The sequence below is a fragment of the Arachis ipaensis genome, chromosome B1, assembly GCF_059453495.1.
Source record: "Arachis ipaensis isolate K30076 ecotype BB chromosome B1, ASM5945349v1, whole genome shotgun sequence".
Lineage (NCBI taxonomy): Eukaryota > Viridiplantae > Streptophyta > Magnoliopsida > Fabales > Fabaceae > Arachis > Arachis ipaensis.
Window position 1 is genome coordinate 95,651,102 of NC_142436.1, and position 24,641 is coordinate 95,675,742.

The 24,641-nt window shown below is 37.3% G+C and overlaps 1 non-coding gene across 1 annotated transcript; it reads right to left on the bottom strand.

Moving 5' to 3' along the window:
- Positions 1-555: 555 nt before the first annotated feature.
- Positions 556-659, bottom strand: LOC148577550 (small nucleolar RNA R71). Its single transcript, XR_015904653.1, has one exon. It is a non-coding gene; the product is annotated as a small nucleolar RNA R71 (small nucleolar RNA).
- Positions 660-24,641: the final 23,982 nt, after the last annotated feature.

The window sequence follows — 24,641 nt, forward strand, 5'->3', positions numbered from 1 at the left end:
TTTGATTCTGAATCTGAGAGAACCTTCTTTAGATTAAGGAGGGAAGCAAGAGGAAAAAGAGTAGTTGGTGCTGAGGAAGAGGAGGAATACTTTGAACCAAACATGGAAGAAAACATGGAAGACCATCGTGAGGAGGAGACTCACAACCATGGCGGAGGAGGTCGAGCAAATCATGCTGGGGAGGATAGAAGAGTTTTAGGCTCTTACATCAATCCAAACCCAGAAAACTGTGGAAGTAGCATTCAAAAGCCAACCATCCATGCCAACAATTTTGAACTGAAGCCACAGCTCATCACCCTTGTTCAGAACAACTGTTCGTTCGGAGGGAGTGTCCAAAAGGACCCCAATCAACATTTAACCACCTTTCTGAGAATATGTGACACAGTGAAGTCTAATGGTGTTCATCCTGATGCCTATAGACTGCTCTTATTTCCATTCTCACTCAAGGATAAGGCAGCCAAGTGGCTGGAGTCTTTCCCAAAGGAGAGCTTGACAACTTGGGAAGATGTGGTGAACAAATTCTTGGCAAGATTTTACGCCCCTCAATGAATCCATAGGCTGAGAGCTGAGGTCCAAACTTTCAGGCAACAAGATGGTGAGACTCTGTATGAAGCATGGGAGAGGTTTAAGGACCTGACAAGGAGGTGTCCACCTGACATGTTCAACGAATGGGTGCAGCTGCACATTTTCTATGAAGGGCTCTCTTATGAGTCAAAGAAGGCCGTAGACCATTCATCCAGAGGATCTTTGAACAAGAAGAAGACCATTGAGGAGGCCATAGATGTCATTGAAACTGTAGCAGAGAATAACTACTTCTATGCTTCCGAAAGAGGGAACACTAGAGGAGTGATGGAGCTAAACAATGTAGATGCTCTGCTGGCTTAGAACAAGCTCATTACCAAGCAGCTGGCTGACCTAACCAAGAAGATGGAGAGGAACCAAGTAGCAGTAATCACCACTTCATCAACAACCCAAGAAGGAGTGAATGAAGAAGCAGAGGGAAGTCAGGAGCAAGTCAACTACATTGGGAATTCACCTAGGCAAAACCATGATCCATACTCCAAGACCTACAACCCTGGATAGAGGAATCACCCAAACTTTGGGTGGGGAAATCAACAAGACCAAAGCCTGGATCAAAGACGCCCAAATCCCAACAATGCAGGCCACCAACATTTCACATCTAGACCATATCAACACTCCCATAACAACACCTCTCCACATCCAAATCAAAACCAAAATAACTTACCTCATCCTTCCACCTCTAATCCCAATCTACAATCATTTGATGACAGACTCTCAAAGATTGAGAATCTACTTGAAGGCATAGGCAAAGAGATTCAAGATAGTAAAGCATTCCGAGAAGAAGTGATGTCCAATATGCAGAATCAGGATGCTGCCATCAAGAAACTTGAGACACAAATTGGCTACTTATTCAAGCAAATTTCCAGCCACAACCTTCACAGCAATACTAGCTCAACACAAAGGGAGGAGTGTTAGGCTATCACCTTTCGGAGTGGGAAGGAACTGAAGGAAACCCTCCAGAAACCACAAGAAAAGGACTCAGATAAAAAGGAAGAAGAGTAGGATGGAGCTCAAGTTCCTAATCTGAGTTCACAAAAAGGGGAAGGAGTACTGAAGCCAGACGTACCAAGAGTTCCATATCCTCAGCAATTAAAGAAGAAGGGGGATGACAACCAGTTTTCGAGATTTTTGGAGATCTTCAAGAAACTACAAATCAGCATACCCTTTGCTGAAGCAATAGAACAAATGCCACTCTACGCCAAGTTTTTAAAGGATCTAATGACTAAGAAAAGAAGCTGGAAGAACAACGAGACTGTGATATTAACCGAAGAATGTAGTGTTATCATTCAGCACAAACTACCCCAAAAATTGAAGGATCTCGGGAGTTTTCAGATCCCTTGTATTATAGGGGAAATCACAGTGGAAAAGGCTCTTTGTGACTTAGGAGCCAGCATCAATTTGATGTCAGTAGCTATGATGAGAAAGATGAAGATTGAGGAAGCTAAACCAACAAAGATGGCCTTACAATTGACAGACCGATCGTTCAAGTTCCCGCATGGCGTCGTAGAAGATTTGCTGGTGAAAGTGGGAGATTTTATCTTCCCAGCAGACTTTGTAGTGCTGGACATGCAGGAGGAAGCCAAGGCTTCCATCATCCTGGGAAGGCCATTCTTGGCCACTGCTGGAGCTGTCATTGATGTACAAAATGGAGATCTCACCCTGAGATTACACAATGAAAAGATGACGATCAATGTGTTCAAGGCCATGAGTTACCCACTAGAGCAATTGGGAGAGTGTATGAGGTTGGACTCACTTGCAGATGCAGTGCAGGAAAGTTTTGAAGAAGAAGAACCTGAAGGTTTAATAGAGGAGGAGTCTATGTTTACTGAAGAGGTTGCAATAGCAGAGATTCAAATACAAGGTACACCAAATGAAGAGAACAAAAAGTTAGAAGCACCCAAACTTGAACTCAAAGCACTGCCACCCACTCTCAAATATGCATACTTAGGAGAAGATGAAAATTACCCAGTAATCATAAGCTCATGCCTCAGCCAAGATCAAGAGGATGAACTGCTCAAAGTACTGCAAAAACACAAAGATGCCATTGGTTGGACTCTTGCTGACTTGAAAGGGATAAGTTCGGCCACATGCATGCACAAGATACTGCTGGAAGATGATGCCAAACCATCCATTTAATCCCAAAGGAGGTTGAACCCAATCATGAAGGAAGTGGTACAGAAAGAAGTTATGAAGTTATGGCAGGGAGGGGTAATCTACCCGATCTCAGACAGCCCCTGGGTTAGCCCCGTGCATGTTGTCCCAAAAAAGGGAGGAATTACCGTGGTTCCCAATGAGAAGAATGAACTAATTCCTACAAGGACAGTCACAGGATGGCGGATGTGTATAGACTACAAGAAGCTCAATGAGGCTACACGAAAAGATCATTTTCCCCTTCCATTCATGGATCAGATGTTGGAAAGACTCACAGGGCACGGTTATTATTGTTTTCTCGACGGTTATTCAGGATATAACCAAATAGTGGTTGATCCCAGAGATCAAGAGAAAACCTCATTCACTTGCCCATATGGAGTGTTTGCCTACAAGCGCATGCCATTTGGGCTATGTAATGCACCTGCGACTTTCCAACACTGCATGCTTTCTATCTTTTCAGATATGATAGAAAAATTCATTGAAGTTTTTATGGATGATTTCTCGGTATTCGGAGATTCCTTTCCTAGTTGCCTACATCACCTCGCCTTGGTATTGAAAAGATGCCAAGAGACCAATCTGGTCTTGAACTGGGAGAAATGTCACTTTATGGTGACAGGAGGAATAGTCCTTGGTCACAAAGTTTCTAACCAAGGCATTGAAGTTGACAGAGCCAAAGTAGAACTTATTGAAAAACTGCCTCCACCTAGTGATGTCAGGGCAATTAGGAGCTTTTTAGGGCATGCTGGTTTTTACAGAAGGTTTATTAAAGATTTTTCAAAGATAGCCAAGCCCTTAAGCAATCTCCTTGTATCTGATACACCATTTATCTTTGATGAAACATGCATGTTAGCCTTTGAAAATTTGAAAATGAGGTTGTCCTCTGCTCCTATCATTTCCCCACCTGATTGGAATTTACCATTTGAATTGATGTGTGACGCATCTGATTTTGTAGTTGGGGCAGTGTTGGGATAGAGGAAAGATAACTTAGTCCATGTGATATACTATGCGAGCAAAGTCCTTAATGATACTCAAAGAAATTATACCACTACTGAAAAGGAGTTGCTGGCAATAGTTTTTGCATTTGACAAGTTTAGATCATACCTCATTGGTGCTAAAGTGATTGTTTTTATAGATCACACAGCACTTAAATATTTGTTTGCCAAGCAAGAATCAAAGCCAAGACTAATAAGATGGATCTTATTGTTGCAGGAATTCAATATTGAAATCAGAGACAAGAAAGGAGTGGAGAACAAGGTAGCAGATCACCTATCCAGGATTCCTCATGATAAAGGTGGAACACCTGATACAAGTGTGAACGAGTTCTTCCCTGATGAGCAGTTGATGATAGTTCACAAAGAACCATGGTTCGCAGACATTGCCAACTTCAAGGCAACTGGGGCATTGCCTCCAAAGATCAATAAACATCAAAAAAGGAAGCTCATGAATGATGCAAAGTACTTTGTCTGGGATGAGCCATATCTATTCAAGAAGTGTTCAGATAGAATCCTTAGAAGATGTGTTTCGGAAGAAGAAGGACGAGAGGTCCTATGGAATTGCCACGATTCATGCTCTGGAGGCCACTTTAGAGGGGATAGAACTGCAGCTAAGGTGCTACAAAGCGGATTCTTTTGGCCCACTCTTTTCAAGGATGCCAAAGAACTAGTAAAGAGCTGCAATGAATGCCAAAGATCTGGAAACTTGCCCAAAAGAAATGAGATGCCACAAAATTTCATCTTGGAACTGGAATTGTTTGATGTGTGGGGAATCGATTTCATGGGACCATTCCCAACCTCATATGCAAACAAGTACATCTTGGTAGCAGTGGATTATGTTTCCAAGTGGGTAGAAGCTATTGCAACCCCAACGAATGATAACAGGGTAGTCATGAACTTCCTCAGGAAGAATATCTTTAGCCAGTTTGGAGTCCCACGAGCACTCATCAGTGATGGAGGGAGCCATTTTTGTAACAGACCACTAGAAGCTCTTCTCCTACGATATGGGATAAAACACAAGGTAGCCACACCTTACCATCCCCGAACAAGTGGACAAACTGAGATATCCAACAGAGAGCTAAAGAGGATCCTGGAAAAGACTATGGGCGCATCAAGAAAGGATTGGTCGAAGAAGCTGGATGATGCTCTTTGGGCATACAGAACAGCATTCAAAACACCACTTGGAATGTCCCCATATCAACTAATGTATGGGAAAGCCTGTCATTTACCACTGGAGCTGGAACACAAAGCTCTCTGGGCTATCAAGATACTAAATTTTGACAACATTGCTGCTGGTGCAAAGAGGATCTTGCAGCTGCAAGAGATGGAGGAATTCAGGTCACAAGCCTATGAAAATACTAAGATGTATAAAGAGAAGGCAAAGAGAAGACATGACCTGCATCTTGCACCCAGGAGTTTCGAAAAGGGGCAGCAAGTACTCCTTTACAATTCCAAATTGAGACTATTCCCAGGAAAACTCAAATCAAGGTGGTCCGGACCTTTTCTTTTCACAAAAGGTTTGCCATATGGACACATCGAAATCATGGATGAAGGTTCAGAGAGGACTTTTACAGTGAACGGACAAAGACTCAAGCATTATCTGGGCAACATGGGGGAAAACCCCAGAGTGAATTACCATCTCAAGTAAAGGAGGAACCGTCGAGCTAGCGACGATAAAAGAGCGCTCTGTTGGGAGGCAACCCAACCTCAGGTAGTTTCCTTTTCATCTTTATTTCAATAAAGATCATAAGTTGTTTCCCCTGTATTGCGAGGAGATAAGTTTGGTGTTCCACACCAAAACAATTCCAGAGTGAAAGTGTGATTCTAAGTTTGGTGTTCCACCAAAGGAATCACACTCCATTCCCAAAGCACATTGTTAGCTCCAATCAATCAATTGAAACCACTTAGATTTAGTTAGATTTTAGTTGATAATTGTTTTGTTAAACAACAAGATATGAGGTTCTCTGCATATATGCAAGGTTCTGTACTGGGCAAGGAACTAAGTTTGGTGTTGACACACCAAATTAAGTTCAGAAGTCACAAGCATACATGCAAGCTAACTATTTCTCAAGTGATTTGGGAACAAGCAACTTCCAATAACTTTGTAGGAATCTTATGAGGAAATGGTGCACCTTCACCCAAGTAAGTGAGGTAGCAAAGACCAGGATGACGACAAAAAGGGGGCAACTAGAAACCATCCCCTAAAGGTTGTATTGTCACTTAATTCCATGTACTTATAATGTTGAAAACTGGAAGTCCAAATGCAATCTTGATTAATAGTTAAATGTTAGTTTGAACCTTTTTAAATTCTGTCTTTTAAGTATTTTGTTGAAGAGGTCTATGTTTGCTAGTCTTCATGTCACTGCATTGTTACTTTGCTTACTTGTATGCTTGTCCTTTAGAATCAAATGAAAGGAGTATGAGTGTTTTAAAAGACCAGAGAGCAGTTCATACTATGGAGTAAGTTCATGAGTTTATGGTATAGTCATAAGTTAGCTAAGTTGGTTCAACTACCAGGTGGGAGGACAACTATCTGTCATGAATACTATGCTTAAGACACACCCCATGAGACTAGCTAAATAAGAAGATCCTAATAAGAAAAAGGGAAAGAACAATAAAGGTTGAAAAATAAAAGAAAAAGAGTGAGCAATAAGGCTAGGCACCAATGGTTTTAATCTTGAGGCATGTGTCTGTGGGGCTCCTGTGTGAGGGATCTACTTGGATGAATAAGCTCTTAGGGGTGCCTTATCACTTGGTAACTTGGGTTAAGTAACTCGGGATTATCAGCTGAAAGTCCACTATCAAGAGTAACATTCACTACAGAGCATTTAGTAACCCAAAGAGGTGCTGGACACCAAGGTCTCAAGAAAAGAAAATAAATAAACTATATGCCTGTGTTGTGTATGTATGGGGGAAAGAGACTTGAGGGAGTAAGTCCTTAGGGGTGTCTTAACACCTAGCACCTTGAACCAACTGGTTCAGGAGTGTTGGCTGAAAGCTTATCTTAAAGAGTCACCCCCTCACAGAGCACTTAGCCTAAGAACACAAATAAGCCCTGAAATAACAATAAAAAGATCAATGAATAAAAGTCTCATGAGATGCAATCATAGTGAGTATTCTAGGACACGGTAAAGGTCTGAAAGCCAGGAATGAACTTAAGTTGCTATGCATGAAACCACCATAAAACCAGGGGCATGACCTCTACAAGAATGACTCATTTCTCTTGGCATTCCATTCATCATTCTCTTGTTCCAGTACTTGCTTAGGGACAAGCAAGCTTTAATTTGGTGTTGTGATGCCAGGGCATTTTGGCCAGTTTCACTGACTTTTTCTTTACTGTTTTTAGGGTAGTTTCATGCATTTCCTTAGAAAATAAGCTAGTTTTCGGTAGATATTCACTTACATATTGATTCAAGCATACATTGTGCACTTTACATGATTTCATGAGGATTTTGCATGAATTTAATGACAAATTTGATGTTGTATTTCCCATGACTTGGACCAGAACTTTGATGCACTCGATTGCTTGATTTCAGGACAAAGGAAGCAAAGAAGAACCACATTAGTGGCTACGTTAGTTACACTAACGTGGGCACTAACGTGGAATGGGAGTAACTTGCAAAGTTAATGAGAAAAGTAATCGCCAATAACGCTCTCGAAGCCATCATTGTCCATGTTAAGAGTCACGTTAACTAAGTTAACGTGAACTCTAATTTGGAAGAAATGAAAGGGAGCCAACGTTGGTGACACTTAACATTATCACTAATGATGGACCAAGCTCATAAGTGGCCACGTTAAGAGCCACGTTAACTTAGTTAACGTGGCCTCTAACGTTAAGAGGTAAAGGGGAAGCCAACGTTAGTGACATTCAACTTTGTCACTAACGTTGGCCAAGTCACAATAAGGCACGTTAACTCCCACGTTAACCTAGTTAACGTGGAAGCTAACGTGAAGAAAGTAGGTGGTCGACAACGTTAGTGACACCAAACATTGTCACTAACGTTGGGATTAACCCACACAAGCCCCAATAAACCACGTTAACTCCCACGTTAACCTAGTTAACGTGGAAGCTAACGTGAAGAAGGAAGGCGATCGCCAACGTTAGTGACACCTAACATTGTCACTAACGTTGGAAGGAGCCCACACAAGCCACAATGAGCCATGTTAACTCCCACGTTAACTTAGTTAACGTGGAAGCTAACGTGAGGAGGAGAGATGATGAGCCAATGTTAGTGACATTCACCTTTGTCACTAACGTTGGAGATGGCTGGCACAGCCACGTTAGAGGCCACGTTAACCTAGTTAACGTGGACTCTAACATGGGAGCTAAAGGCACATTGGAACGTTAGTGACAAAGGTAAGTGTCACTAATGTTCTCGAAGGTTGGCAAGCCTACGTTAAAAGAGCCACGTTAACTAAGTTAACGTGGACTCTAACGTAAGGAAGGGGGAGACTTCTCAACGTTACTAGAAAAGGTGAGTCTCAATAACGTGTGCGAAGGACATAGAGGCAACGTTAGTGGCAACATTTGTGCCACTAACGTTAAAGTTAACGTGGCTCTTACTTTGGTGAGGAACGTTAGTGAAAAAGGTAATTGTCACTAACGTTCTCGAACCCATATTTTCACTGAACGTTAACACCACTAACGTCCTGAGCTAAAGTCTCTGCCCACTTCACACTTTCTCCCTGCAAGTAAAGCCAAGCCCAATGAAGAAGATAAATGCTTCAAACTCAAGATCCAAAGGCCCATACCCAAGACTTGAAGAGCCAACTAGAAGATCAGAAGAGTAGTATATATAGGAGTAGCTTTGAATTATTTTGGGAGATGGAAATTGTAACATCCCGCATTTTTGAAAATCTAATTATAAATAAATTATGATTTTATCTTATTAAGTTCAAACTTTATAATTTTAGAAATTATTTTGTTAGAAATAATTAAATAGATTCGGAGATAGTTTTATTTCGAAATCAATTAATATTTTTAAGTAATCTTATTATAATAGAATATTTTGTATAATTTTAGTAATTGAAAAATAAGAAAGAATTGTATAATTTAATTTAAGTAACTTTTTTTCTGAAAAGGTTACGATTTATTTTATTAATTTGATATCTTATTTTATAAATTAATTAATTAAGAGTAATAAAATTAGTTTTATTAATGTTTGGAGTGTAAGTTGATTAATATTCTTATGTAATTTTTATAATTGGTTATTTCAAATGCTTTGGAAATAAAATTTAGTAATGAAAGTATTATATAATTTAATTTAGGTAATTTCTAATATGAATGAATTATGGTTTATTTTATTAGTTTGAACTTTTAGAGATTAATTTATTAGGAATGATTAAATGAATTTTTATAAATACTTTAATTTTAAGTAATTTTATTATAATTAGATATTTTGTAAATTGAAATTAAAGTTTCGGTGATAGAAAAATAATAAAAAGTTATATCATTTAATTTAACTAATTAGTATTGAGTTTAAACTGTATTTTATAAAAATTTGATTAATATGTTTATTTTATAATGAAAATTAGAAATAATTGATTGAACTTAGCAATATATTGATAAATAATGTTCCTAAATATTTTTAATAAAGTATATTAGGTTTTAAAATTACTCTACCCTCTAATTTTATAAAAATATCTATCCATACCTATCCATATTTTTTTATAAAATCCCTAATTTCTAACCCTAATTCCCAAATCAAACTCAGAAACCCTAATTTCCCAAATTGAGAAACCCTAACCCTAATTTTTCCCCTTTCCCCAGCCTTTGAATGCAGCCCACATCCCCCTTTCATCACTTTCAACGTGACACAACACAGACACAGAACCTACGAAAAAAAAAACACAGAGAGAGGAGAGAAAGGCTGAGCACCGCGAGGAAGAAGAAGAAGAGGAGAGGGAGAAGGGAGTCGCCGGCGAGGAGGGATGCCACCGCTGCCGACCCGTCGAGCTTCCTCTCATTGTGTGCCGTCGATTTCAAGTCTCTAATCCGCCAAGCACACCCTCTTGCCGTTGTCGTCGAACTCGTCACCGGAGCCATCGTCGCGCCAGTCGCCGCCGCTGTTGAAGATGGAGCCGTCACCGAAGCCCGTGTCACTGTCGTCCTTGCCAGCTCGCGAGAGAGAAGCACGATGTAGCTCCTTTGTTTCTGCTTCTCTGGTCCGCCAAGGAAGAAGCTCATGGATGGAGGGAGGCCGACAGAGAGAGAGCATCGTTGAGTGAGGGAAGACACCACTGTCACGCTTCACAGTCGTGGTGATGGAACCCGCATCGCTGTCACCCATGACCGCCATTCTTACCGTCGCTCTGTTTGGGTTCTATTTTGAGCTACGACGCCACTACCATCGGAAACCTTGATTGCCGCTGTCCCTACTGGTGGAGCCACAAACGTCGCCGTTGGATAGAGGGGAGAGGAAGAGACGTGATAGCACCGCCGCTGCTGGAACTGTTATTGTTGGTCTGGCCCTGCTCTGGCTCCACTCTGAATCGTTATCGTGCTGTTTGGCTGATGCTGAGACCTTTCACCATCAATGGAGCTACACAGAATCATCATGGTAGCTGCTAAGAGAGCAGAATGGATGTTAGAACTGCCAATGGAGCTGCTGGGTTTAGTGATTTCCACGAGTTTCGACATTGAGGTAGGGGGTTTAAAACGATTTCAATTTAGGAATGCCTACAAGGTTTATTGAATAACTGCAAATAGATTTAATATCTGTGAGTAATTGATTGACTATGTGAATATTGAATTGTGGCTGAAATTGTGATTGGAATGGTTGAGATTGTTATTTGGAATTGTTGATTAGTGATATTGATTGATTATGTGGATTGGAAATTGCTTGATGACTAATTGTTGAGAATTTCTGAATTTTAATGGGTTATGTTGGATTTGTTGCCGTTGAGTTGTTATTTGGTATATTGTAATGTTAATGAACTTGGTTGGTGGTTGATTTGGAATTGGTTTTGAGGGGTTTTGAAGGGTTGGATTTTGAATACTAAATAGATTGCTGAAAAACTGATTTTTGAAATTAAAAGGTGACTTTGGAAGTGATCCGTTATTCAACGATAATCGAAATGATATAAGAGCAAAGGCTGGGTAAAGTATAATAAAAGTTGTTGTTGGGACTCAATTTTGAGAAGTTTGAATTAACTATAGAACTAGTAATGATTTTTCAAAGTTAAAATGTAAAACTTGATTTTCTGCATTATTTTTAAAGGAAGCCGGAAACTTTGAAAAACTATAACTATTTCTGTGATTATCGGAATTGCGTGGGACGAAGTCCGGATTGAGCTTGGGATATAGGGAACTGGACTGCTAAATTTGAGACTTTTTCACTAAGTTTATGATTTATGGTGAATTTTTGAAACATGGATATCAAAACTGGTTTTTCTGCAGAACGTTTAACGCAGCAGCAACTTGATTCCTCAATTGGAAATTCTGCAGTTTGAATTTTGAAATGGAACTAATTTTAAATAAAACTTTATTCCTATTATTTAATGTCGTAAAATTTCAGAACAATTGGACTTGTAGTTTTAAAGATATGAATTTTTGAAGGATGATGCATTATGCAGAAAAAGCCAGATTCTATTTCCTTAAATTAGTAACTTTGGGAGTTTATAACTTTTGATACTGGATAGATATTGAGATGCAACCAATTGGAGGTGAAAATTAAGTATGTTTAGTATATGTGATTTAAATTTCAGGATTTTCTATGTTTTAATAAGTGAGTTATGGGACTTGGAAGAGGTTGTGTTCAATGATTTGTAAAACAGAATTCTGCAGAAAATTACCTAACTTCCAAGCTATGTAACTCCTTCATAAAAAATGGTATGACCCTGGAACCAATTTAGAAAGAAATTTGGATGAGTTATGTTTAACCACATTAATTTTGAAGGTGGTTGGATTTAATTTGGATTTTATATGAAATTTCAAATGTTGTATGGTGCTGCTGTTTTTTGGATTTAAAATACTGCAGAATAGTCACGGTTTTGCTTATATTCCCGAAGCTAGAGACAACGAAAAATTATGATTTTTGATTTAATAGAAAGTTTAATCCGAGACGGTCACGTGGATTTAAAGTTTGCGTAATTCCGAATTCATTTGATATTTTAAAAACAAAATGGAAATCAGGCTGCACAGTTGTGTTGGTAATTATTTTGGATATGGAATTTAAGAAATAGATTTTCTATTATCAAATGTTTTTGAGAATATATTGTTGTGGCAAATGCTGAAAGAGGCTGATGAATTGTTGAGAAAGAAGGAACCCGTAAGGGTGGATAAGTCCTATTTTTAAAGGGGATTATGTCCAAATTTTATAAAAACATATAAGGACTTGATCAAAATAAATATTTAAGACTTATTTAATGATAATAACTTCAATGTTTCTTTTGAGAAAAGAATATTTGGTTTATCAGATTGTTGGTAGGGGCGTGGGTCTAGTCCCGCTTGCTTAGTGCGTAAACCATTATGCAGGGATGGTGGTTTTGTCCCGCCTGCAGTGAGGACGGTGGTTTTATCCCGCTCACGTATTGATAAATTGTTCAGCAAGGACAGTGGTGTGATCCCGCTTGCGTATTATTTTATGTACCCAGTAAGGATGGTGGTTTAATCCCGCTTACTGTGGAGGCAAGGACGGTGGTTTAATCCCGCTTGCGTGTTCCGGGCAAGGATGGTGGTTTAATTCCCGCTTGTCTATGGAACCTACGGATAAGGATGGTGGTCTAATCCCGCTTATCCTAGTCGGGTCTGGCAACATAACCGACGCGTGAGCTCATGGCAAGTAGGACAGGCATGCATCATATGCATCTATGTGACATTGTTTGGGTGTGTATATTGTAATTGGTTTGCCTAAGTGAATAATTCTGTTTAACTGCTTGTTGCTATACTTGATGTAATTGCTCTTGATTGTGTTTGAACCTCATTACTTGTGTTTGTAACTGATTGGCTGGATTGTGTTGAATTGGGTGTTGATTGAGTTGTTTGGGCCTAAGGCCGTGACTGGTACGTTTGAGGTCTAGTTTTGTATAAAGTATCTGACTGATTCAGCATAGACTTAATGAACCTATGCTTGGAGTAGGATGATCATTTATACCGCGTAGGTAACTTCTTTTATGTTATGGTCTAGTAAGGTATGAAAAATCAAACTGGTTCAGCATAGACTTAATGAACCTATGACTGGGACAGGTTGGTCATTCATACAGTCTAGGAAACTTTTAAAAGTTTTACAAGAAAAATATGGATTTAGGATATTGAGTAATTAACTAATGCTTTTAAAGAAAGTTAGTTTCCTTTTAGATGTCTATGAATGCAGTTAACTATGTGCTTTATTCTTTACTTTCATGGCATTCTCGACCTCTACTGAGAACATGTGGTTTGGTTCTCACCCCCAAATTTTCCACCCTTTCAGCGACAGGTTTGAAGACGCAATTTGAAGCTGCGAGCGATCAGTAGGCTTTCTTTATGGTTTTAATTGCTTTCATAGAGTCCCCTCGCTATTGTCCTTTGAGATTTTATTTTACATAGAGGGGTAGGTTTAGTATATTGTATTTGAGTTTTATTTGGTCTCTTTTGTATAAGAATTATTATCAATAATATTTATGTGATTATTATTATTTGTGAATGTTTGAATTATGACTTTAATGAAAAAAAAAACAATTTTCTGGCATTTTCTTAAAACTGAAACGCGAACTCGATACAAAGGCTTGATAATTAAGTAGTTAATACTAGAAAAGGTTACGTAAGTTCTTTCTAGTAGAAATACCCTGACTTAAGCATGGTATTTTGCTGGACGGGATGTTACAATATGGTATCAGAGCAGTCCTTCCTGTAGAGCCTGGGGAGTGGACTGACTATGCTTCATTGCATACTCTGAGTGTCTGTCATGCTTTCTAACTTGTTCTGATGACAAGATTTTATGTTTTATATGCATGACTGTCTAGTGATTAACGCTATTAGTTTACCATTGCATACCTCATGGTATCAAGTTTGGCCAACTTAATACTAATGATTTATGTATTTGGGAACACTAATAGGTTATCACAGGCGAAATAGAAGTGATAGGTTAACGCGAATTACGAGATTTTGGGGACGTTAGAAACTAAATTCTAGAGATTAGTTCCGTTTCGATGTATGCTCTTTATTCGTGCTTAGTGTTATCTCATTTTCTATTAATTGTATTGGAATTTCTAGTTTCTGATCTCTTTCTTGCTAATCTTGTATTATCATTCGTGCATGTCCTTGCTTGACTCTGTATCTGGTTGTTGCTTGAATCTTTTGAAACATTTATCCTTACCTTACAAACTCTATGCTCCTTGCTCTGAATTCGGAATTATTTCGGTACAGCATACTATTTCTTGTAATTTCTTTCTTGAGTACTTGTTTCAGATTCTCTTTGAGAAAAATTTCAATTTAAATCTTTTCTTACTTGACTGTATCCACAACCCTTGCTTAAATTTTGATGGGATTGTTTTTAATTCGGTCTAGACTTTCTAACATAAACTCTAAAACTTCTTTATATAGTTTAATCTTGTTTATCTGTGATATACCACTTATCTTTTATTGATTTATAGAAAATCTTATTTCAAAATTTATTCTTTAAATAGAAGCTGATTTTCAGCCAACTTTATTATACTTTTATAGCTATTCTTACCTAATTATGTATTTAAGTATCCTCCAAGATTTTTAAAGAAAATATTTTGCCTTTAACACCAAACAAACTTTAATTTACAAACCATGCATGATTTGCTTGATCTGAAATTAAAATCGGTATAACGTATTATTTATACTAAGTTTAGTACTTTTGAAAAATGTTGGGTTTAAATATTTTCCTTTGAAAAAGATAAACTAATTCCTTCTGGTTCAAGTTGAAATTGTTCTAAATTGCTGTACTATCTTTTCTATTACTGTTCATATCAAAACTCTTTAATTCAAAATCCTTTCTTAAGCTTTCAATTTAATTCTCCTTCCGGTATATTTCATTGCTTATATATATCCTTATTGTTTGATAATCTTACGTATTCCTTTAAATCCTTGCGAAATACCATCTTTGTCCAACTGTGAACTTGAGTATTCTTCCAATTTCTCGCATAAACCTTTCGTGCCGTTTGTCTTTCTCTTCTCAAGTTTCGTATTCCTTATATGCAGTAGTTCTTAGGGACGTGATTTGTGCGTACGGAAAGTGAATCTGGTAAGTATACGAAGTTATAAGGAGTTATGGAGTTTTGAGGTGACGAGAGGAAGTGATCATGCTTTGTTAAGAGTTCTGAACGAATATTGTGCCTATTTGATTTTGGATTTTAAAATTTTTTTTATGTTAAGTTATTTTATCAACTCTTGCATTACCTAGTATATTTTCTTCTATGTTTATGTGATATAATTTTCTTGGTATCTTTAAAATATTCGAAAGGGGATGTGAATATGAATCTTTTCTCCATCTTATATCAATTTTCGAGGGCGAAAATTTTTGTAAGTTGGATAGAATATAACATCCCGCATTTTTGAAAATCTAATTATAAATAAATTATGATTTTATCTTATTAAGTTCAAACTTTATAATTTTAGAAATTATTTTGTTAGAAATAATTAAATAGATTCGGAGATAGTTTTATTTCGAAATCAATTAATATTTTTAAGTAATCTTATTATAATAGAATATTTTGTATAATTTTAGTAATTGAAAAATAAGAAAGAATTGTATAATTTAATTTAAGTAACTTTTATTCTGAAAAGGTTACGATTTATTTTATTAATTTGATATCTTATTTTATAAATTAATTAATTAAGAGTAATTAAATTAGTTTTATTAATATTTGGAGTTTAAGTTGATTAATATTCTTATGTAATTTTTATAATTGGTTATTTCAAATGGTTTGGAAATAAAATTTAGTAATGAAAGTATTATATAATTTAATTTAGGTAATTTCTAATATGAATGAATTATGGTTTATTTTATTAGTTTGAACTTTTAGAGATTAATTTATTAGGAATGATTAAATGGATTTTTATAAATACTTTAAGTTTAAGTAATTTTATTATAATTAGTTATTTTGTAAATTGAAATTAAAGTTTCGGTGATAGAAAAATAATAAAAAGTTATATCATTTAATTTAACTAATTAGTATTGAGTTTAAACTGTATTTTATAAAAATGTGATTAATATGTTTATTTTATAATGTAAATTAGAAATAATTGATTGAACTTAACAATATGTTGATAAATAATGTTCCTAAATATTTTTAATAAAGTATATTGGGTTTTAAAATTACTCTACCCTCTAATTTTATAAAAATATCTATCCATATCTATCCATATTTTTTTATAAAATCCCTAATTTCTAACCCTAATTCCCAAATCAAACTCAGAAACCCTAATTTCCCAAATTGAGAAACCCTAACCCTAATTTTTCCCCTTTCCCCAGCCTTTGAATGCAGCCCACACCCCCCTTTCATCACTTTCAACGTGACAAAACACAGACACAGAACCTACGAAAAAAAAAACACAGAGAGAGGAGAGAAAGGCTGAGCACCGCGAGGAAGAAGAAGAAGAGGAGAGGGAGAAGGGAGTCGCCGGCGAGGAGGGATGCCACCGCCGCCGACCCGTCGAGCTTCCTCTCATTGTGCGCCGTCGATTTCAAGTCTCTAATCCGCCAAGCACACCCTCTTGCCGTTGTCGTCGAACTCGTCACCGGAGCCATCGTCGCGCCAGTCGCCACCGCTGTTGAAGATGGAGCCGTCACCGAAGCCCGTGTCACTGTCGTCCTTGCCAGCTCGCGAGAGAGAAGCACGATGTAGCTCCTTTGTTTCTGCTGCTCTGGTCCGCCAAGGAAGAAGCTAATGGATGGAGGGAGGCCGACAGAGAGAGAGCATCGTTGAGTGAGGGAAGACACAACTGTCACGCTTCACAGTCGTGGTGATGGAACCCGCATCGCTGTCACCCATGGCCGCCATTCTTACCGTCGCTCTATTTGGGTTCTATTTTGAGCTGCGACGCCACTACCATCGGAAACCTTGATTGCCGCTGTCCCTACTGGTGGAGCCACAAACGTCGCCGTTGGACAGAGGGGAGAGGAAGAGACGTGACACCACCGCCGCTGCTGGAACTGTTATTGTTGGTCTGGCCATGCTCTGGCTCCACTCTGAATCGTTATCGTGCTGTTTGGCTGATGCTGAGACCTTTCACCATCAATGGAGCTGCCCAGAATCATAATGGTAGCTGCTAAGAGAGCAGAATGGATGTTAGAACTGCCAATGGAGCTGCTGGGTTTATTGATTTCTGCGAGTTTTGACATTGAGGTAGGGGGTTTAAAACGATTTCAATTTAGGAATGCCTACAAGGTTTATTGAATAACTGCAAATAGATTTAATATCTGTGAGTAATTGATTGACTATGTGAATATTGAATTGTGGCTGAAATTGTGATTGGAATGGTTGAGATTGTTATTTGGAATTGTTGATTAGTGATATTGATTGATTATGTGGATTGGGAATTGCTTGATGACTAATTATTGAGAATTTCTGAATTTTAATGGGTTATGTTGGATTTGTTGCCGTTGAGTTGTTATTTGGTATATTGTAATGTTAATGAACTTGGTTGGTGGTTGATTTGGAATTGGTTTTGAGGGGTTTTGAAGGGTTGGATTTTGAATACTAAATAGATTGCTGAAAAACTGATTTTTGAAATTAAAAGGTGACTTTGGAAGTGAATCCGTTATTCAACGATAATCGAAATGATATAAGAGCAAAGGCTGAGTAAAGTATAATAAAAGTTGTTGTTGGGACTCAATTTTGAGAAGTTTGAATTAACTATAGAACTAGTAATGATTTTTCAAAGTTAAAATGTAAAACTTGATTTTCTGCATTATTTTTAAAGGAAGCCAAAAACTTTGAAAAACTATAACTATTTCTGTGATTATCGGAATTGCATGGGACTAAGTCCGGATTGAGCTTGGGGATATAGGGAACTGGACTGCTGAATTTGAGACTTTTTCACTAAGTTTATGATTTATGGTGAATTTTTGAATCATGGATGTCAAAACTGGTTTTTCTGCAGAATGTTTAACGCAGCAGCAACTTGATTCCTCAATTGGATATTCTGCAGTTTGAAATTTGAAATGGAACTAATTTTAAATAAAACTTTATTCCTATTATTTTAATGCCATAAAATTTCAGAACAATTGGACTTGTAGTTTTAAAGATATGAATTTTTGAAGGATGATGCATTATGCAGAAAAAGCCAGATTCTGTTTCCTTAAATTAGTAATTTTGGAAGTTTATAACTTTTGATCCTGGATAGATATTGAGATGCAACCAATTGGAGGTAAAAATTAATTATGTTTAGTATATGTGATTTAAATTTCAGGATTTTCTATGTTTTAATAAGTGAGTTATGGGACTTGGAAGAGGTTGTGTTCAATGATTTGTAAAACAGAATTCTGCAGAAAATTACCTAACTTCCAAGCTACGTAACTCCTTCATTAAAAATGGTATGACCCTGGAACCAATTTAGAAAGCAATTTGGATGAGTTATGTTTAACCACATTAATTTTGAAGGTGTTTGGATTTAATTTAGATTTTATATAAAATTTCAAATGTTGTATGGTGCTGCTGTCTTTTCGATTTAAAATACTGCAGAACAGTCACGGTTTTGCTTATATTCCCGAAGCTAGAGACAACGAAAAATTATGATTTTTAATTTAATAGAAAGTTTAATCCGAGACGGTCACATGGATTTAAAGTTTGCGTAATTCTGATTTCATTTGATATTTTAAAAACAAAATGGAAATCAGGCTGCCAAGTTGTGTTGGTAATTATTTTGGATATGGAATTTAAGAAATAGATTTTCTATTATCAAATGTTTTTGAGAATATATTGCTGTGGCAAATGCTGAAAGAGGCTGATGAATTGTTGAGAAAGAAGAAACCCGTAAGGGTGGATAAGTCCTATTTTTAAAGGAGATTATGTCCAAATTTTATAAAAAAATATAAGGACTTGATCAAAATAAATATTTAAGACTTATTTAATGATAATAACTTCAATGTTTCTTTTGAGAAAAGAATATTTGGTTTATGAGATTGTTGGTAGGGGCGTGGGTCTAGTCCCGCTTGCTCAGTGCGTAAACCATTATGCAGGGATGGTGGTTTTGTCCCGCCTGCAGTGAGGACGGTGGTTTTATCCCGCTCGCGTATTGATAAATTGTTCAGCAAGGACGGTGGTGTGATCCCGCTTGCGTATTATTTTATGTACCCAGTAAGGATGGTGGTTTAATCCCGCTTACTGTGGAGGCAAGGACGGTGGTTTAATCCCACTTGCGTGTTCCGGGCAAGGATGGTGGTTTAATTCCCGCTTGTCTATGGAACCTACGGATAAGGATGGTGGTCTAATCCCGCTTATCCGAGTCGGGTTTGGCAACATAACCGACGCGTGAGCTCATGGCCAGTAGGACAGGCATGCATCATATGCATCTATGTGACATTGTTTGGGTGTGTATATTGTAATTGGTTTGCCTAAGTGAATAATCCTGTTTAACTGCTAGTTGTTATACTTGATGTAATTGCTCTTGATTGTGTTTGAACCTCATTACTTGTGTTTGTAACTGATTGGCTGGATTGTGGTGAATTGGGTGTTGATTGAGTTGTTTGGGCCTAAGGCCGTGACTGGTACGTTTGAGGTCTAGTTTTGTATAAAGTATCTGACTGATTCAGCATAGACTTAATGAACCTGTGCTTGGAGCAGGATGATCATTTATACCGCGTAGGTAACTTCTTTTATGTTATGGTCTAGTAAGGAATGAAAAATCAAATTGGTTCAGCATAGACTTAATGAACCTATGACTGGGACAGGTTAGTCATTCATACAGTTTAGGAAACTTTTAAAACTTTTACAAGAAAAATATGAATTTAGGATATTGAGTAATTAACTAATGCTTTTAAAGAAAGTTAGTTTCCTTTTAGATGTCTATGAATGCAGTTAAATATTTGCGCTTTATTCTTTACTTTCACGGCATTCTCGACCTCTACTGAGAACATGTGGTTTGGTTCTCACCCCCCAAATTTTCCACCCTTTCAGCGACAGGTTTGAAGATGCAATTTGAAGCTGCGAGCGATCAGTAGGCTTTCTTTATGGTTTTAATTGCTTTCATAAAGTCCCCTCGCTATTGTCCTTTGAGATTTTATTTTACATAGAGGGGTAGGTTTAGCATATTGTATTTGAGTTTTATTTGGTCTCTTTTGTATAAGAATTATTATCAATAATATTTATGTGATTATTATTATTTGTGAATGTTTGAATTATGACTTTAATAAAAAAAAAAAACAATTTTCTGGCATTTTCTTAAAACTGAAACGCAAACTCGATACAAAGGCTTGATAATTAAGTAGTTAATACTAGAAAAGGTTACGTAATGTTCTTTCTAGTAGAAATACCCTGACTTAAGCAAGGTATTTTGCTGGACGGGATGTTACAGAAATTATAGGGAGCCTCTTGGCATAGAACTACTCTCTGTATTTTACTTTCTCTGCACTTCTAGTTTCATCATGTATTCTCCATCTTTGTTTTCATTTTCCAGAGCTATGAACAACTAAACCCCTTTCATTGGGTTAGGGAGCTCTGTTGTAATTTGATGGATCAATACTAGTTTTAATTATTCTTCTTCTATCTTTCCTCTTGATTTTACTTGAAAGCTTTCGATCTTCATCCAATTGGGTAGTTATCTTGGAAAAGAAGCTATTCAAATTTGGATCTCTTCTGAACCTTGAAAGAGGAATGAAGAGATCATGCTAGAAATGCTTTCTCATGCTGGAGCAAATTGGGTTTGGATGGATATGTGACCATAATCCTCTCAATAGTTGATTTGGGAAATGCATGTGGTATAATCAGTGACCATACTTCATCTCTTCTCATGAGCAATTGACCAAGGAATTGGCTATTGATCAAGATTTGACAGATTGAATTACAAGGAATTTTAATTCGATCACTTAAGATTGCTATGGAGATCAATGAGTGCATTGATTGAGGAAGAGATGAAAATGAAATTGATCCGGACAATGCAACATCTCCTGAGCCCAATGAACTCTCCATTTCTGATCTTACCCATTCTCTTTAATTTCTGTCATTTACTTTTATGAGCAATTACCCCATTCCCATTTAAGCTTCTGCAATTTACTTTCCGTCATTTACATTCAGCTCTTTATTTCTAGCATTTACTTTTCTGTTATTTACTTTCCCGCCATTTAATTTTCTGCAATTCTCAACCCAAATTCTGATTCGCTCAACTAGAACATTCCTCTAACTAAAGTTGCTTGATCAATCAATCCCTGTGGGATTCGACCTCACTCTATTGTGAGTTTTTACTTGACGACAAATTCGGTACACTTGCCGAAGGAAATTGATTATGAGACAAGTTTTCCATGCATCAGAATTTATTATAAATTATGGTAAAAATCGGTTGCTGAAAAGACTGAAAAACGGGTAAAAACAGAGAAAGAATCTGAAGAATTTACGAAGAACATGAAGAACACTTTGAGTGTGATGAAGAACATTGAAGAACACCTTTTATATCTTAAAAAGGGTAAGGTTGTAATTATTTTGGTGTTTGAGGGGTTATTTTGTAATTTCTGAAAGTTAAGGTGGTTAAAGTAGAAATATTAAAAGTTACGGGTGGTAAAAAGTGAATATTTAAAGGTTAAAAGTTAAAGTGGAGTAATTTTTGAAAATTTAATGATAAAATAATAAATAATAATAAAATATTAAATAATAATATTTAATTAAAAATAATATTTTAATAAAAATAATAAAATAATACGAAAAAGGCAGTTTTCTGTAAAAGCTTTAGAAAGACAACTTTAAGCGGAGAATCTCATAATTACCTTCATAAAACACTTAGGGAGTGGTAAGAACATGTTAGTGAGGCAAAGATAAATGAAAGATAAAAAGATAAAGAAAAGATAAAAACCAAAGAAAAGTCTGTAAAGTTTTAACGACAGAAAAACAGACAGAGAATAGCGAACGAACTAGGACAACATAGTTAGTCCTTGAGTTGCGACTAGGGTTAGGTATTATTATATGAAAAGGTAAACTGTTTCAGTATAGACTTAATGAACCTATACTTGGGACAGACTAACTATTCATACCGAAATTTACATAAGCTTTAAATACATACGTTAAACAGAGAAATTAGAGCAGAGTAAAGAGACAATGAGAAAAGAGTAATATAACAAAGAGAATAGAGGAGAAGAGAATAAGAATAAAGAGTTAAGCCTTGTGGCATGATGTTCTGTTGTATGTTCATTTGCTGCTTTTCCATTAGCCCTAGAGGTCTTGTAGGCCCAAGTTCACCTATAGTGAGTTGTTATTCCTGTAGGCTGAAGTTCACCTACAGTGAATATCAATTGTGTATCTCAAGGTGTTGCTCCTGTAGGCCGAAGTTCACCTACAGAGAGTTGTGATACCTGTAAGCCGAAGTTCACTTATGTTGTGATTGAACTATTCTTGTAAGCCAAAGTTCACTTATGGGAGTGCTGTTTCTGTAGGCTGAAGTTCACCTACAGAGATAAAGCCATATCTAGGACTAGTTCCTAGGTAATGTCGGGATGTAGGGTGTAAACCGACACGTGAGCTCATTACTTGCACTAGGGCTAGACATGCATCATATTTGGTTGCGCATTTCCTCTGTTATGATTGTTGTTTGAATGTATGCCTTCTTTGTTTTCATTCTATTCTCTGTGTCTGTGTTTTGTTTTCTTGTATTCTTTTGTTTGTGTTTTGCTTTTTGTTTTCTCTATTTTCTCTATTTATCTGTTTCTTCTGTCTACTGCTTCTCGGTATTCTGCTATTTATCTGCTAAACAACACAGAATTAATGAACGTAACTAATAACCCCGGCCCTACTAAGAACTCCCCAGTTCTTACCCCTTCTCTCTCCCTTCCCCCTTCAGATGGAAGCATGAGTACCCTTCCGTAGTTTGCTGATGACTGTTCTGCAAAGAGGATTCCGCTCTAGGTAGTCTTCTGAGTCTAGAGTGAACTCTGTTACCTGTTTATATGTATATACTGTGAGGCCAGCCAACGTTTGCACCCTGCTTATCTACAAACTTTAACCTAAGTCCTCCGTACGATGTTGCTGTTATGTGGCCACTCGATGAAGTACTTGAGAGATGCTCTTTGATGACATATGATCGTGCAGAGGATTAGTAGACGACCTTCCACCTTTTGATGACGATCCACCTGACTTGAGTTTTGAAGACCTAGAACATACTTTCCCTCGCTTTAGTAGTTTAGAGGGACTAGGTGAGTATAGAGTCTAGGCTAGCCTGGGCGCCATCTTAGGGACTTCTTGAACAGGTCAGGACCTGGGATGTTGTATGTATATATATGTATATAGTTATTATCTAGCTATGTCTAGGGGTGTTCTAACTAAAAGTCTATACTCTAATAAAAGTTGGATCACCGAATATTGTCAACTGCTTGTGATGTATTTATGTGTGGTTATTTATAATTGTTTTATATATTATCAGTTGTGAATTGATTATGAATGATACTGTTTGTTAATCCAAACATTTTCAGAAAAAAAAGTACCTCGTAAAATAACTACGCTTTTAACAACGAATCAGGCTCATATAATAAATAATAGATAATAATTAGGTAGACAAGTTGGTAGCGCTCAGTTTCTAGTATGATCGTGACGTACTAGAAATTAGGTCGTTACATCTTGCTTGTTTCTAGGGGTTCTTCAATAGGGCATCTTCGATCCCAAATATGGTCTATCTGACCGTAGAGCCCAGCATCCTTCAATCCTTGTTGCATGTGTGCTATATTTTTATTGGCTTGTGCTCTTTGATGGTCTACCAATTCTTGGAATTGCTCAAATGGCTTGATTTGTTGGTTCAATGCTGGCATGCTATGGACTACATAGTCCAACTTTGCTTGAATTTCTATATCATACTCCATTCTGTCCAAGTTCCTATGCTCTCCAATTGTATGATATATGTTCTTCCATTGATAGAGATTTTGGGTGTACTCCCTATATTTGTCTTGTCGTAGGGATAATCTATTAAATGATTCTTGAAAGTTTACTGATTGTTCCCTTTGCCCCGCAAGAGTTCTTGCTTGAAACACTCTTTGTTGATCCAACATCTTGAGCTGAAAGTTTTCTTGCTTCTCCATCATCTGCCACTGCCAATTCTCCTGTTGCTCTCGATCCTTCAAATACTGCTTTTGTTGCCTCAAGTATTACTCCTGTTGCTACTCCTGTGCTCTCATGTATTGTTGAGACATTTCTTCAATGGCTCTTTGCATTTGGCTCAGGTCCATTGCACCAGAAGCTTGTTCTCCCTCCATTTGTGGTTTAGAGGCTTGTTCTTCTTCTATTTGTGGCTTCCTTCTTCTTCCTTGGGATCTTCTCTCACTCTATTCACCAATGGCACCTTCTAGTCTTTGCCTGGTGAGTGCCCTTCCATCCTGCACCCAATCTGTGTTTGAATCTTCAAAAAGCACCCCTGCTCTATTGCATAAACACAATATGGTACTTGGGTGGCCAAGCCTAGCTAACTTGCTGTTGCTTTCGGACATCTCTTGGATGTTGTCTGTAATAAGTTGAGGGACATTTATTTCTCCTCCTTTTAGTATACAGTGTACCATAATTGCCCTTCTTATTGTGACTTCTGAGGGGTTTCCAGTGGGGAGGATTGATCTCCTCACTATCCCGTACCAGCCCCTAGCCTCAGGCGAGAGGTCCATCCTCTTTAAGTGACATGGCTCCCCATTTGAATCTCTTACCCGATCTCTGATGACAAGTCATCCTAGCCTATTTTAGCTAGTCTTTTTCTTTAGTTTTCATTAGAATTATGCACTTTCTTGAGCTACAAGCAAACTAATTGAGTAGATTTTCATGTTTCCCTTGATTGAACCAACCATATATGAA